The sequence below is a fragment of the Sycon ciliatum genome, chromosome 11 (genome assembly GCF_964019385.1).
Source record: "Sycon ciliatum chromosome 11, ocSycCili1.1, whole genome shotgun sequence".
Classification (NCBI taxonomy): Eukaryota; Metazoa; Porifera; class Calcarea; order Leucosolenida; family Sycettidae; genus Sycon; species Sycon ciliatum.
This window is the reverse complement of record NC_088653.1, coordinates 23,733,581-23,750,336: the sequence shown is the minus strand read 5'-3', so window position 1 is coordinate 23,750,336 and position 16,756 is coordinate 23,733,581. Positions and strand designations below refer to the sequence as shown.

At 46.5% G+C, this 16,756-nt stretch overlaps 2 long non-coding RNA genes across 2 annotated transcripts; both read right to left on the bottom strand.

Moving 5' to 3' along the window:
- Positions 1–4,378: 4,378 nt before the first annotated feature.
- LOC135827552 (uncharacterized) lies at positions 4,379–7,028 on the bottom strand. The gene is made up of 2 exons (XR_010555495.1): positions 6,809–7,028; positions 4,379–5,006 (listed from the first exon to the last, which is right to left on the bottom strand). It is a non-coding gene; the product is annotated as an uncharacterized LOC135827552 (long non-coding RNA).
- Positions 7,029–7,828: 800 nt separating this feature from the next.
- Positions 7,829–10,508, bottom strand: LOC135827549 (uncharacterized). Its single transcript, XR_010555493.1, has 2 exons — positions 10,259–10,508; positions 7,829–8,456 (listed from the first exon to the last, which is right to left on the bottom strand). It is a non-coding gene; the product is annotated as an uncharacterized LOC135827549 (long non-coding RNA).
- Between the last annotated feature and the right edge of the window lie 6,248 nt (positions 10,509–16,756).

The following is a 16,756-nucleotide window of genomic DNA, read 5'->3' as shown; positions in this document are numbered from 1 at the left end:
TGCCAACATGCCGCCTGAGGTTCCGCTGGGTGTAGATGTCTTGTACTAGACGTGTTAGTTGGAAAGTTGTGGAGTCTCCACGGCAGAAACCGGATTGAGATGGTGAAAGCGCTGGGGTGACGTGGCAGTACAGAGACTCAAAGAAAATACGTTCACAGACCTTGGACACAGCGGGAAGGAGAGAGATTGGTCTGTAGTTGCCAGCCTGAGAGCGTTGGCCTTTCTTATAGATCGGGACGATAACAGCAGATTTCCAGACGGACGGAAATACTCCTGTACGATATGACATGTTAAAGAGCAGGCACAAGGGATAGGACAGAGATGGCGCAAGCCATTTGAGAACCTCATTGGGTATGCCATCTTCGCCAGGGGACTTACAATTCTTCAGGAGTTTGAGGTGCTTACAGACGGTAGCAGTCGTGGTAACGACGCGTGTGAGTGGTGCGCTAAGTTCAGGGGCTGGGGACAGCGATGGAATGACCCAATTCGGATCTTCCGGAATGCCGGATGAAACAAACTGCTTGTTCAGTATGTCTGCAATCGCCTTCACATCGTGCTGGCGGTTGCCATTGGAGTCCGTCAGGTACTGGATTGGCGCGCGGGAGGTCCCGCGGCACTGGTTGCGAATGAATTGGTGGAGTGATGGGCGATCGGGGGAGGAGAGTGTTGCAGAAAGAGAGTTTAGAAAGGAGCGGTGTGAGGTACGAGAAAGGTGCTTGACGAAGTTGCGTTGAACTCGGTAAGCCTCCCGGTTAACCGGCGTTGGGAATTTCTTGTAGATGCTGAAAAGATCACGCTTGCGCTTCACTTCAGATACGAGGGACCGTGTCACCCATGGGGGACTAGATGTCGAAGATGTTGGGTTGGAATGTTTCCGGTTGTTGTAGCCGATAGCAAAGTTAGAGAGGTGCTGTTGGAACCCTCGTTCAAGGACGGCTGCAAAGTGATCTACCGCGGCGTCAACAGTTGGAGAGCCTTCTGGTTGCAGAAACGACCAGTCGTGGCAGGAGAAATCAGCGTTCATAGAGTCCCAGCACTGAGAGGGAACTCGACGGAAGCGATATGGGAACGGTTTGCGAGAAGGAAGTGGCAGGTCTGGATCCGAGGGCAATGAGACGGCGAACTGGCATGAAACCATGAGATGGTCCGAGGAGCCAAGAGCGCAAGCTGTGTGAACGTCCGTCGCCAGCAGGGGTTGGTTCGTGAAGACAAGGTCTAGACATGACTGTGTTCCGGAAGATGTTGTGTGCGTTGGACTCTGCACCAGCGGATCCAAACCGAAGCAGGTAAGGGTGCGAAAAAGTGCCGCCCCAGCAGGACACGTTAAATCCGATGGGCACCACCGTTTGTGCTTACTGTTGAAGTCCCCAGCCATTATGACATGGTACGATGACATGGGAACGGTTACCAAAGCACTAGCTAGCATATCACAGAAGTGGTCTATTTCCGTGGTTTTGACTGAGGGCGGACGGTAGGTACAGCAGACGAGGATGGGTGTCGGGGAGCCTAAGATTGGGTGAAGCTCAACCCATACGGATTCACAGGTCGGACGAGCAAGGTCGTCGCGAACTTGGACTCTTCCGAAGCGATTTTGCCGGACAAGAATCGCAACTCCACCATATCCTCTGGTTGCCGTACCGGATTTGTTATCATGAGGTGGTCGGTCGCGACGAAATGTGGTATAACCGGAGATGGTGAGCGCTATGCTTGGATTTAGCCATGTTTCATTTAGACAGATGACATCCGGTTTGTTGAAATCAGCAATGACAGACAGTTCGGCAGATTTGTTAACGATTGAGCGGCAATTTACGGAAAGCAAGGTCAGTTTACCCTGGCAAGGGGGGAAGTAGGGCCGAGCCAGTGGATTCAGCTGTGGTCGCGCCATCATGCTGAGCCTGAGGAGAGGACGTTGTTTGCCTGGTTGGCATTGCTGGTGTCAAAACTGTCCGCGGCAAAACGCCAGGGCCTAACCGTGTGCAAAAGAGCATCCGGCCAGAACCCTTTGTCACCGACTGTGTTCTCATCAGCTGCCTCGACGGTCACCCGTGCGTAGGCAGTTCTGAAGTGCTTGGATGCAAATATGACACCTTCCTGAATCTGCACTCCTCGGGCAGAGCACCATTCAGCAATTGATGATGCGGAGCAGTGTGGCTGCACGTTGCCAACGTAAAACACTTTGCGTTTGGCCCGGGGTGATGCCGTGAGGTCTACTGCCGGCTCGCTATCACGAGCCGGCTTGGTGTAGCGGGATGTTTCCACCCGCCTTGTTATGCTTTGAGCTAGCTGGGACTGACTACTAGTATCTGCCGCGTGCCTTTGTCTCTGGGCGGCTCGAGTGCGTCTGCCCTGGTGTTCCTGCCATTCATGTACCGTAAAGTCCGGAGCAAACGCCCACCCCATTTTTGCAAGATCTGCTGGCCTGTACACACTGACCCCATGCACTAGCTGCGCACTGTCACCCCTACTGTACGAAAGTGCATCTCACACCGTAGCGGGAAGTGCACTTTGCTACGGTAAACTATGTCCACTTTCCTGGTTTCAAAATCTCTTTGTGCACTAGCGCTATAGCCACGAGCTAGCTAGCTCGTAGTGATTTTATAATGATGGTTGTTTTATTTCGCAAATCCGAACGGGTTTTCTTCCAAATAACAAGGTACCGAGTATTGAAGGAACCAAAATTAATACACTTCTGACGGTGTTTCAAGCCATCATTTCGAGATCACACAGCGCCCAAAGGCAAATGTTTTTCTTGGGCACTTCGGAGTTTTCAACAAGTTAGCAGCGACGTTGTACATGTAGGTGTAGCTTCTGTTACATACCCTGTTCGACTTGCAACTGCAATATTGGGACCAGTCAAGCCGTTGACTGAAGCTTCATCAGAACAATTATTGCTCCTGACAGTGCGACATCGTGGCACTGCACAAATTTATGCGGCATTACTCGTACCACATGGAGAACAAACTACTAGTACCACCTTTATTGAATGAAAGGAAATCTCGACAGAAGTTATTTCTTTGCAGGAAGATAATGACAATCGCTTTTGCAAAGCCTCCTGGTAGGACATAGGCAGTTTGTAGGCATTACAGTCGTTCTCGTACGCATTCGACCTTCATGCCAGTTGTTTACAACTAAATTGACCTGAAAAAGACGAAAATAGTATGGACCCGCTGGGGTGGGCGTTTGCTGCGAAGTGGGCGTTTGCTCCGGACTTTACGGTACTTGTTGTTCAGTATCGGTGGACCTACGGGATGCATCCAGGCCTGCTGCGGGGCTGGAGCTACGACTTGTAGTAGTGCTGGACCTACGGGATGCATGCACGCCTGCTGCGGGGCTGGAACTACGACTTGTACAGTAAATATCGGATATAACGTGCCCCTTTGATTTTCGAAAATGTATCACTATATCCGGTGCATCACTATAGCCGATTTGCATGTTTGACTGACACATGGCACATGACTGCACATGAAATGATGCGTACACGCTGGAAAAAGCATGCTGAAAGTGCATGCATGCTCCGCGGACTGTGTACCGGTGCATGACACAGAGCAGTGCATGGCAGTGCAGTACGAGTACAGACTGTCATGTACTAGAACTTCGATACATCATGTGGCATGGCTGCTTCTTCAGCGTGTTCTCCAAAAAAAGCCTGAGCTGGATCCGTGCTCACGTAGCAGTCCGTGCGCCAAATTCAAAAAAGTCGTCTAGAAGTTGCACTTTTATTTGCAACCGCGGGAAATTTGAGAGGTCTGGAGAAGAAAATTCTCAATGGGACTCAAAATTGACAAACAAGACGACGACCAGCGCTCGAGCATAGTACCTTTTCGCCATTCCTTCGTGCACGATACCGATTCTAATTGATAAACACTACCCTCATGTTTCGTTTCATGCGCAACGGACGAAGCGAAGTGTCTTTTTTCGTCCACGAAAGAAAGGTAAGGAAATTGTCGTCTTCGCGACACCCTTCGGATTATTTAGTGGGGCATTGTGGGCCAAGGGTATTTTTTCTTTTTCTTTACAACTGTCCCCAGGTACTGAGACGGCGCTGATATCCTAGGAGTTCTGTTGGTGCAAAATGCCAGGTTACTGACTTATGGCGAGGTTTGTCCACCCAAAAATATGGGAGATTTCTTGGATAACATACACACATAATACACACATAATACAGTGAATGGTATTGCAGTGGGCATCCAAAACAGTTGAACCAAACCAATATGGTATGATACCTAGAGGCTAGGCACACAAAAATCACTCAGGAATTGGACGCAAGTCCCGGCGCCTTGGTGCGTCATTACATCCGGACATTGAATGTTTGCCGGCGCACGGCTTTTGCTTCACCACTTCACACAAGTTTACGCACTCACTCAATTCGAAAGACTGGAACGAGACCAAACCGAATGTGACAACTAAGAGCGAGTTGTGCATTTGTTGGAACAACGTTCGGGCATTGCGAGAAGGATATCAGCAGGGTCCAACAATGGCAGCAACAGCACCAGGTGATGATGGAGTACCAAGGAGCTTGTATCATGCACATTACAGTGAGCAACAAGAGAAACCGTACTGTGGTACGTGAGATCAGAGCCTGGGCAGGATGATCGACAATGTACACTGTGCTACAGCACCTCAATTGTGCGAGAGAAAACAAATAGACCAGCAAGCACAGATCATGAACTGGTACACAGCATTGACAAAGCACAAACCGCACAGCAAAGTTACAGGGCATAGCCGAGCGTTTTGTTGCCAATGAATTGCTTGAGAAGGGAGCAGTATTCCTTGTAACATTGCATGGAGTATACGAGAACGCAGAGTCAGAACCAGGCGTAACAAGGCAAGACGGCTACTGTACAGGGGACAGGCTTGACGATCACTTGCATACTCGCAATTTTGGTGCAACCAGGAAATTAGGCATCACGTCATACCGAAGTGGCTTCGACACGCTACATTGCATTCATAGCTGTACGGTGAACCTGTTACACGAGCTTCTGTGAAACAGATAGCATGCCAATGACCTGCAAGCACCAACAAACGCAGCCGGTAAAACAAACGCTACATAACTGCCCAACATAAACTTGTACATGCTGATGAGAAGCAAGAATGCGCTTGATGTTGGAAGTTATGCTCGCATATTCAAAAACATGCATGGAAAAACATCAATGACATTGTTCACGAATACAACAGATACATCATACAGGGAGAGTAAGTAATCCTTCCTCCGTTTTGTATACGCGCACGCGCGCGTGTGGTAGATAAATCCGTTTGGCATGACTTTCGATCGAGGTTGCGTTCACCGTAGAGATAGGTGAACTCGAAGCCAACAACTCTCACTTTCGCTCTACTGCCCCTTTGGGGCCGACGCGATCCTTGTGCCAAGTTGTGGTAGTGGCTCAACAGAACAGGACAGGTGTGTGTGTGTGTGTGCGCGTGCACGCGCATGTGTGTGTGTGTACGTGTGTAAGTGTGGTTTCTGAACTTTTCTCACAATCGTATAAGTTTCATTTTTTCGTGAAAACCCAGCTACACTGTGACCGGTACAATCGCATGTCGTTTATCTGGCGGTCAGTCACATGGCATGTCGGGTATCCAACAGCACCGCACTGACAGCTTATAGACCTTATATTAAGTATTTATAGTCCTACTTCAAGTAAATGTAGACAGTCAGCATCATGAAAGTTGCCATTACGTTGAGTTAAATACAAGCCAGTCTCTAGAGATGAGCACGACTGTCTCAGGGTAATACTAGTGATAAATACAGGTACTTCGAAGTACTGTCTTTCTGATCTGTTAACACAAAATGGCTGTGTAGCTTCAGTCGTCCAGAATATTCATTTTATTCCGCGGGTGCCGCATAATTGACACGCAACTGTACTTGTGCAAGTCTCCAAACGCTACGTAATTGGCCGACATTTACTTGTCCACGGTAATGAGAAACACGGCTCCTAATTTTTAAATCATGAAAGGATTACATACGCAGGTACATCCACACAATGTGCACTATCCTGAAGTCGTGCGCAAATATTCAAAATCATTCACCGAACACAGAGAGGCGCACATACCGTAAAGTACCGCGAGAGCGCCCCACCTATATTTTGCCGCGACATATTTTACAGCCAGGGAAAGGAAAATCGTATGGCAGAGTGCAACGAAGTTCGTACGGTGTGAGCAACTTAGTGTACTAAGGTCACACTAAGCAGGTTTTTGTGTGGAGCTCGTTTCCGCTCGAAGGTACGGATTGTCTGCAGAGCGTGCAATATGTGTACAAAGTTCGTGTCGTATAACCTACAGACAGGAGACCACCTCCACAATACGACCCCGAAAGGACGAGATGGTGGGGCACTCTGGCGGTACTTTACGGTACATGTAAATACGAAGGAACCACATGCGCAGCAAGGAGATTAGTCATTACTTTACTTATGAGTTGATGGATAGAAGTTTCCTTTCAGCTGACCATTACCACTCATGAAAGCAATAGTGAGTGCTGTTGTTCTGATTCACAGGTATATATTCGGCCCTTAGCGCAATGTGTTTTCGAAGCTAGGCACACGATTTGCATGAGGAAATCATGCAAAGATGTGACATAAGGCCCTACAAACATGACCTAGGTAAAGGGATGCTATTATTTGCATTTGCAGTACTTTGGCATAGGATAATTTGTGGATGATTGTGTTGATCAATTTCACATAATTTCACGACAGGTCATAGTTTATTTAGTGGGGCGTTGTGGGCCAAGGATCTACGACCATCTCTTTTGCATTTCGAACAAGTAGACACTTTCAACAATTCATACAAAAAATGCCTTCAGTGCAAAACATACCGTTCGGACACACCAGGCAGTCCTTTCCAGCCTTGATTTTCAAGTGCAGACGTATCCACGATGACCTTCGAGTGAACTGCGGCTTGGAACACTTTGAATACGAACCACACACTCAAACTAACTAGACCACCGCATAGCTAGTGTATTCACGGAGCCAAAGAAGTCTCCTTCTGCCCCCACAGGGTCTTGGTTAGTTCTCTAGAAGGGACGAGAGCCATACCTAAATTAAATAAATTCTCCAATTCCAAAGGCCTCAAATGAAGGCGTCTTGGTGACTTCGTTTCCCGCGGTTGCAAATAAAATCAGCCCTTGACAGTCCGTGCGCCAAATTCAAAAAAGTCGTCTAGAAGTTGCACTTTTATTTGCAACCGCGGGAAATTTGAGAGGTCTGGAGAAGAAAATTCTCAATGGGACTCAAAATTGACAAACAAGACGACGACCAGCGCTCGAGCATAGTACCTTTTCGCCATTCCTTCGTGCACGATACCGATTCTAATTGATAAACACTACCCTCATGTTTCGTTTCATGCGCAACGGACGAAGCGAAGTGTCTTTTTTCGTCCACGAAAGAAAGGTAAGGAAATTGTCGTCTTCGCGACACCCTTCGGATTATTTAGTGGGGCATTGTGGGCCAAGGGTATTTTTTCTTTTTCTTTACAACTGTCCCCAGGTACTGAGACGGCGCTGATATCCTAGGAGTTCTGTTGGTGCAAAATGCCAGGTTACTGACTTATGGCGAGGTTTGTCCACCCAAAAATATGGGAGATTTCTTGGATAACATACACACATAATACACACATAATACAGTGAATGGTATTGCAGTGGGCATCCAAAACAGTTGAACCAAACCAATATGGTATGATACCTAGAGGCTAGGCACACAAAAATCACTCAGGAATTGGACGCAAGTCCCGGCGCCTTGGTGCGTCATTACATCCGGACATTGAATGTTTGCCGGCGCACGGCTTTTGCTTCACCACTTCACACAAGTTTACGCACTCACTCAATTCGAAAGACTGGAACGAGACCAAACCGAATGTGACAACTAAGAGCGAGTTGTGCATTTGTTGGAACAACGTTCGGGCATTGCGAGAAGGATATCAGCAGGGTCCAACAATGGCAGCAACAGCACCAGGTGATGATGGAGTACCAAGGAGCTTGTATCATGCACATTACAGTGAGCAACAAGAGAAACCGTACTGTGGTACGTGAGATCAGAGCCTGGGCAGGATGATCGACAATGTACACTGTGCTACAGCACCTCAATTGTGCGAGAGAAAACAAATAGACCAGCAAGCACAGATCATGAACTGGTACACAGCATTGACAAAGCACAAACCGCACAGCAAAGTTACAGGGCATAGCCGAGCGTTTTGTTGCCAATGAATTGCTTGAGAAGGGAGCAGTATTCCTTGTAACATTGCATGGAGTATACGAGAACGCAGAGTCAGAACCAGGCGTAACAAGGCAAGACGGCTACTGTACAGGGGACAGGCTTGACGATCACTTGCATACTCGCAATTTTGGTGCAACCAGGAAATTAGGCATCACGTCATACCGAAGTGGCTTCGACACGCTACATTGCATTCATAGCTGTACGGTGAACCTGTTACACGAGCTTCTGTGAAACAGATAGCATGCCAATGACCTGCAAGCACCAACAAACGCAGCCGGTAAAACAAACGCTACATAACTGCCCAACATAAACTTGTACATGCTGATGAGAAGCAAGAATGCGCTTGATGTTGGAAGTTATGCTCGCATATTCAAAAACATGCATGGAAAAACATCAATGACATTGTTCACGAATACAACAGATACATCATACAGGGAGAGTAAGTAATCCTTCCTCCGTTTTGTATACGCGCACGCGCGCGTGTGGTAGATAAATCCGTTTGGCATGACTTTCGATCGAGGTTGCGTTCACCGTAGAGATAGGTGAACTCGAAGCCAACAACTCTCACTTTCGCTCTACTGCCCCTTTGGGGCCGACGCGATCCTTGTGCCAAGTTGTGGTAGTGGCTCAACAGAACAGGACAGGTGTGTGTGTGTGTGTGCGCGTGCACGCGCATGTGTGTGTGTGTACGTGTGTAAGTGTGGTTTCTGAACTTTTCTCACAATCGTATAAGTTTCATTTTTTCGTGAAAACCCAGCTACACTGTGACCGGTACAATCGCATGTCGTTTATCTGGCGGTCAGTCACATGGCATGTCGGGTATCCAACAGCACCGCACTGACAGCTTATAGACCTTATATTAAGTATTTATAGTCCTACTTCAAGTAAATGTAGACAGTCAGCATCATGAAAGTTGCCATTACGTTGAGTTAAATACAAGCCAGTCTCTAGAGATGAGCACGACTGTCTCAGGGTAATACTAGTGATAAATACAGGTACTTCGAAGTACTGTCTTTCTGATCTGTTAACACAAAATGGCTGTGTAGCTTCAGTCGTCCAGAATATTCATTTTATTCCGCGGGTGCCGCATAATTGACACGCAACTGTACTTGTGCAAGTCTCCAAACGCTACGTAATTGGCCGACATTTACTTGTCCACGGTAATGAGAAACACGGCTCCTAATTTTTAAATCATGAAAGGATTACATACGCAGGTACATCCACACAATGTGCACTATCCTGAAGTCGTGCGCAAATATTCAAAATCATTCACCGAACACAGAGAGGCGCACATACCGTAAAGTACCGCGAGAGCGCCCCACCTATATTTTGCCGCGACATATTTTACAGCCAGGGAAAGGAAAATCGTATGGCAGAGTGCAACGAAGTTCGTACGGTGTGAGCAACTTAGTGTACTAAGGTCACACTAAGCAGGTTTTTGTGTGGAGCTCGTTTCCGCTCGAAGGTACGGATTGTCTGCAGAGCGTGCAATATGTGTACAAAGTTCGTGTCGTATAACCTACAGACAGGAGACCACCTCCACAATACGACCCCGAAAGGACGAGATGGTGGGGCACTCTGGCGGTACTTTACGGTACATGTAAATACGAAGGAACCACATGCGCAGCAAGGAGATTAGTCATTACTTTACTTATGAGTTGATGGATAGAAGTTTCCTTTCAGCTGACCATTACCACTCATGAAAGCAATAGTGAGTGCTGTTGTTCTGATTCACAGGTATATATTCGGCCCTTAGCGCAATGTGTTTTCGAAGCTAGGCACACGATTTGCATGAGGAAATCATGCAAAGATGTGACATAAGGCCCTACAAACATGACCTAGGTAAAGGGATGCTATTATTTGCATTTGCAGTACTTTGGCATAGGATAATTTGTGGATGATTGTGTTGATCAATTTCACATAATTTCACGACAGGTCATAGTTTATTTAGTGGGGCGTTGTGGGCCAAGGATCTACGACCATCTCTTTTGCATTTCGAACAAGTAGACACTTTCAACAATTCATACAAAAAATGCCTTCAGTGCAAAACATACCGTTCGGACACACCAGGCAGTCCTTTCCAGCCTTGATTTTCAAGTGCAGACGTATCCACGATGACCTTCGAGTGAACTGCGGCTTGGAACACTTTGAATACGAACCACACACTCAAACTAACTAGACCACCGCATAGCTAGTGTATTCACGGAGCCAAAGAAGTCTCCTTCTGCCCCCACAGGGTCTTGGTTAGTTCTCTAGAAGGGACGAGAGCCATACCTAAATTAAATAAATTCTCCAATTCCAAAGGCCTCAAATGAAGGCGTCTTGGTGACTTCGTTTCCCGCGGTTGCAAATAAAATCAGCCCTTGAGTACCCCTTGGCGCACGGACTGTTGAGTACCCCTTGGCGCACGGACTGGTAGATCGTAGATCTACTCGGTGTCCAACGAGTTGCGTAGAGCCAGAAATAGACATGAGTGGCTGTGTACGTGAGTTGGCAACATCATCGCGAGAGGCAACACAGCCAGAAACGGACAAGAGCATGCAGAAAGATCACTCTTGATCATTATATGCGATATTTTCCTGTACATTTGATATGGTTTGCTTCCTGAAGGCCATCACAATAAGCCGCGATATATCGGTATAGCCGATAATAGTGTATATAGTGATATTTTAGCTGTATTTTTTCAGATTTGATTTTGATTTTGACGTGTTCTATCACTATAACCGGTATATCATTATATCCCGTCACTTTATAAACGATACTTACTGTAGTAGTGTTGGGTTGTGGCACACGCGTTTCTCCTGGCAGGCTGCCACTGCCGGCGTGTGTACCGTACGTTTGTACAGACCTGCCCGTTGTGGTGCTGAGCCTCGCACGTGCACTTGCAGTTTGTGTGGCGGTTCCTAGTACTACGTCGCTGTACTGGTGTGGCATGGCGTGCTGTGTGTGTACGCTAGTATCTCGCAGGTCAGCCATTTCCCGCCTCAGCTGTTGAATTTCAAGCTTCAAGGAAGCAATTTCATCATCTCTTCCCACCCTTATTGCCACTATTTCTTTATTCAGGTCCATTATTGTCGAGGACAATGCGGCCAAAGCAGTCGTGACATGTCCTATACCGGTCATACCTTCCAGGATGGGGTGGGACCTGCGAATTCAAACGAGAGAGCTTGGAAGCTCAGGGCCCTACGCTATGCTTTTTTGCCTTGATGACCTAGACAAAAAAAAGCATAGGGATGTTATAAATTCTTAAAAAAATCCTTTTTTTTAAAAGACATAACCTGGGATTCGAATCCGCACTACCTCTGCATGCAATAGTTTATACACATTTCATAACCCCTCAATGTGCGGACAGAACTGTTTCCTTCTTCGTATCCTATTTTTATCGCTCTCTTTTTTCTCCTTATTTCCCCCAACCCTCCTTCCCTGTAACATAATAACATATTCGCTGCCTTGTCATTGAACATCTGTGCTCGTTTTGATTAGCGAATTCAAATAAAGTATACAAACAAACAAACAATGTAGTGGACGGGGGAGGGTAAACAGGGACCAGTGTCACTGGGCCGGAGGTAAAATTGAGGACGTCGCGCACTCTTAGATAGAACTATGTTGAAATTATTGAGGGTTTCCGTGTATTTGTGGGTGAAATGGTAAAACGGTTTGATTTACATTGACAAACAATCTGCGGCGAGCAGAATAAGTAACTTTCAACTGTCGCTAATATAGATTAAGATAAAGAAAAAATTCAACATCATCTCAAGAGCTAGACGATAAAGCAGGGAGTCGTTAAATACCGGTAAAGCCTGGAAAAGAGACCATAGGTGACAAAACAAGACATGGTAGACCAAATTTTTCGGAATTTTCGGAATGCGGCGGTATCTGATGTCGATGGTGGCTGTGTTTGCATGAGAAATTTCGTGTAAACACAGCCTTAGGCTGTGTTTACATGAGAAATTTCAACCCGGGTCGAGTTCAGCCCGGGTTGAAAGTCTGTACGATAGACAAAAGAGGTGAGCGTTTACATGAAGACAGTTGACCCGGGTCAAATACTGATATGCCGCCAAAAGTCCACTTCTACAGTCCTCTATGGTCACGTGAATCCGTTCGCGCGAAATTTGCATGTGCAGTGCTGTTCAAACATGGCGCGAGATACGCACAGAAGAGGTATAGGAGGCTCTTAGTAGTGGCTGCAAATGACCGATATCCGTCACTTGCGGCTCTGTATCAGAGACCTGTAGCTGGCCTGAAGAGTTGTAAAATTACTCCTTCGTAGCCGGGGGAGTCAGAGCGAGGGCGATTCACGGCTTGGTCAAAAAACTGTCGGCCTGGAACGTAAACGTCGATCTGCCGACACAGTTCACCTGGTTCACACGCCTGACCTGGCATGCTGCCTTGCGTGAAAGGAACATTTTTCCGAAAGCAAGCTTCTTCTCCAAAATTCGAAATTTCCTTCCAAAAATGCCGTCGTCCTTGACCTCGAAGCTGAATGTTGTTAGGATAGAAAATTAGCGAAGATGTAGCCGACCCATTCTGGCAAGCCGTGTGCCCTCTGGATATGCAGTTGTTCGCCATGGTCAACAATCTTCTTCTCCTTCGTTCATACTTTCACTTTCCTGACCACGAATACAAGCGGTACCCATGCTCAGGTTAGTGTTTATTTGTCTGTCTATGCACATACATGTAATACAATGTACTGTTCGTGCTGCAGGCACTGGCCGACCATGGAAATAGAGGAAGCAGCCAGCTTTCTTTGAATTCTCATCCTTTCAACAAAAATAATAATGTACACACTTTCCTTGGCTCCTTTTTCCCACCGCCACCATGCATGCACTTCTTTTCAAATTCGTGTTTGCTTTGACAGTGGTTTCATGGGTATCCTTCAGCCTTCCCTGGCATTCAAAATGCAGAATAGTTTCCACCCAGGTGCTAGTGCCTCTGTTCTGCTTAGCACATTGTAGTAAAATTATTTGCAACTGCCCACCACTGCACTCTTGGCTCACATTCACTACACCATAGCGAGGAAGTAACTAGTTTGTTCTTGGATAGATGTCTGGAGGGTGTAGAGCATCTATCCAAGAACGAACTTCCTCGCTATGGTGTGGTAAATGTGGGCCAAGAGCAGTGAGGAGAGGTGGACAGTTTCAAATTATTTAGCCACATCCGATCCTTTCTCCGATAATTATGGACATGTTTTACTATACCGGTATATTGAATGGCCACTCATGCTTCTATTGAGAGGTAACACCATTCAGGAAACTGAGGAAAGCCAACCGGTGTTGCACAGGATTTGAGGTTGGGAAGAAAAGATGTTCCGATAAAAGAACTGCGAGTACATGGGAAACGTATTATGGAAAGGGCAGTCTGAGTCGAACTAGGATCTCCTGTTCCAGAGCGTGAATATGAATACCGTAAAGTCGCGGATAAAAGCCGGGTTTGCATACAAGCACATCGCAGATAGAAGCCTGAAAATCAAACGGGTCGAATGCATATGAGCCCGGCGCGCGTAGAAGCCTTGCTCTATGCAAGCGCGGATCGGGTGGGTCAAGAGTGCATGCGCTATGTATAGTGCATAGTGAAACTGCTGCCATACCGGTAGTCAGTGGTAGATCTACGCGTGTCGCACGTAGAAGCCTGGCATACAAGTCTGGCAAAAATATCAGTGGTGCATAATAAGCATGGTTTGCATTAAAACCTGATGGAGAAAGTGGCTTATGTGCTTATAAGCCCGGCTTTTATCCGCGACTTTACGGTACAGTAGAATGCCGATACACTATTCCGAACAATCACTTATTCAAAATGCCAGTTTTCATATTGAGGAGCTAGAGTGTGTCTAGTTCCTGTGAAGAGAATGTGAGAACTGATGGAAACGTAAAGGAATGTGCAAGTCTTAGATGGATGTGTGACTGCTCCGTTATCCGAATTTTCCCCATCCGAACCCCCTGGAGAAAGCGTGCGCCCGAGGGGTGCGGATAATCTACACTCTGCTGTAACAGTTATGTACAATGCGTGCCGATGCACATTGGACAACCTTGCAAATGTAGAATTGTAGGTGGACTGTGGTTCACATTAGACGATCGGAGTACCCCCACCAAACGAAGAGAGCTCAACATCACAAGGTAGAGCTTGCATGTACAATCGAAAAAGAGTACATATACCATTAGCTGATGTTGTTAGTGTGCGTTACGAATTCTGAATAAAATGTTGAACGATCTCGGCTGGGATGACGGCTTCACCTTAGCTCAGTGATTAGAGCACCGCTGGCCTCAAGCGAAGGTCCCTGGTTCGAATCCTGGTGGTGACAGTCAATTTTTTCTTCAGACCTTTCCCGTTTGTGCCTTTCCCTCTAACCAGTGAATATTACTGTTAGCTTCGTACTTTGAGTGATTATCACTTACAGTTACATATACAATGTACTTGATAATTTCTTAGCGCATGAAAATCGGAGTCAGTACCACAATATTCCTCCCTCACTATATGAGTCTAGATACTTTGAATGTGGAACAGGGTCCAGGACAGGATCGTCTGCTCTATCCGAATTATGGCCTGGTTGCAATTTGTCTATTTACCAGCAGGTACATCGCACCAGGGAGTCATAGCACCTACACTGTAGGGAGACTACACAATACTTTATAGAATTTTGGTTCAGGATTTGGAGGTTCTCCGTGATCTGTGCAACCCGCGATCACGGCCTTGACCTACTGACCCTGAGAACGGCCCAGGTTAGCAATACCATGTACGAGCGTGTATAGATCTGCCCAATGGTGCCCCAAGGGTGGCTGAAACGGGAACCCCTGGGTCGAACCCCATGTCATTTAGCTTTACAGTCGCCTGTGCCGTCTACCTAGATGCTACAACTCCCTGCGTTGCACCCAGTAAATGCAGCACATCGAGTATACAGCCATGTAGTGTTGGATGTCACCTGTTCTGATCGTGTGATATCACAAACAATCTTCTACGGTCCATTCATTTTTAACCTGGCACGTTAGGGGCCGTCCATAATTATCTATCTTTAACAGATTGAGTATCTTTGAAACGAGAAAAAAAATCGTTCATGGGCGGGTGGGTCAAGAAGGGTTTCGTAATGAAAAATATTGATAGCTGAAACACTAGTCCATTCCAGCTATTTTTCGTTGAGGGGTGAGTAGGTGGGGGTGGGGGACGGTCACAAGTTACTCATAACTAAACTTTTCATTTCGTGAAAATTATCGATAATGCCGGGTCAATAATTGTCGATCTTTTACACGAAGAGAAAAAGTTTCGTTTGTGGGTGGGTCAAGGGGAGTTTCGTTTCGAAAAAATATTGATATTACAGACATCAATCGGGGGGGGGGGGGGGGGGTGGAGGAGGATCCTTCTTTCATTTCGTGAAAATTATGGATAATGCTGGATAGCTCCTTTAGTCTATGCAATAAAATAGTTGTTTTCTTCACACAGTACCGTAAAGTTTAAACAATATCCGGCCATGTTTGTACCGAACATTTTTTCGAAAGGTAATTTCTCATATGTTGCCTTGAGTACGTTCTCAGCAACATAGCGGGCCAGTTTCAAATAATTGGACTGCAAACTTGCATCGCTGGTTGTTGCAGCTCCATCACAGGTCGTATCACGGGAAATTGAGTCCAGCTTCACTTCTAGGTTGGGTGACACGTGATGGGCATCACTTCCTGCATGCTGGTGCATGTGACTCAAGAGCTCTGGCTGGCAAGCAGTTTTAGACTGCAGGTGCAATACAAGATTTTTCTGCGATGTGCTATGCATTGTGCATTGCATTTCTCGAGAGACACTTCACGCTATGTGAAAAAAAGAATTTCGCTCAATGTGGTATTGTGCATCATGCAGTGCAACTTTACCACAAAACTGGACTCAAGGCACCTTATAGCTAGCTGTGGTTCACAGCAAAGATTTTCCTATTTGCGACTCTTGGTTTAATGGGTGCAGTAGCATGCATGTGCCTGGTGATATTGTTGCAATGGATCATAGTGAGGGCGTAGCAGTACTTGTGCACTGATAGTTGGTAATGGCATGAGTACATTACCAAGAGTGGGCAACTCGATGATCCCTCTGCCCACGGCAGAAAGTTTCATCACTTCGGTTTTTGTGGGCCATTGGGCTCATTAATACCATCATGCGTAGCCAGAGATCAAAACTTGTACATCACAGCTACGGTAGTTGAAGCAGAACAATGAACTGTGGATCCATGCCTACTGAACCTGATGAAACACTCTATCTACATGGCACATGTAGAAATATATGCTCGCTTGCGCATAATCATTGGATTTCGAAGCCGATCGCACCTTATGTTAGTAGTTGCACATTCTTAGCAGTTATGTAGTTTGATAATAACGTTACGATAGATTATCAATACTGGTGGAAACGTTATGCTGGTTGCATATTTTGTACCCGGTGTGCCATGACCAGGCATGCTAATTCATCGGATATTAGCAAGTTTGCCTGCCTGCTGGGTGTTGCATCTTAGCTTCACTGTACTACAAATACGATAGGCTTAGTTTTCCTAAATTGCTTCTTTATAACATCCAGTTTGTTTTGCTGCATTC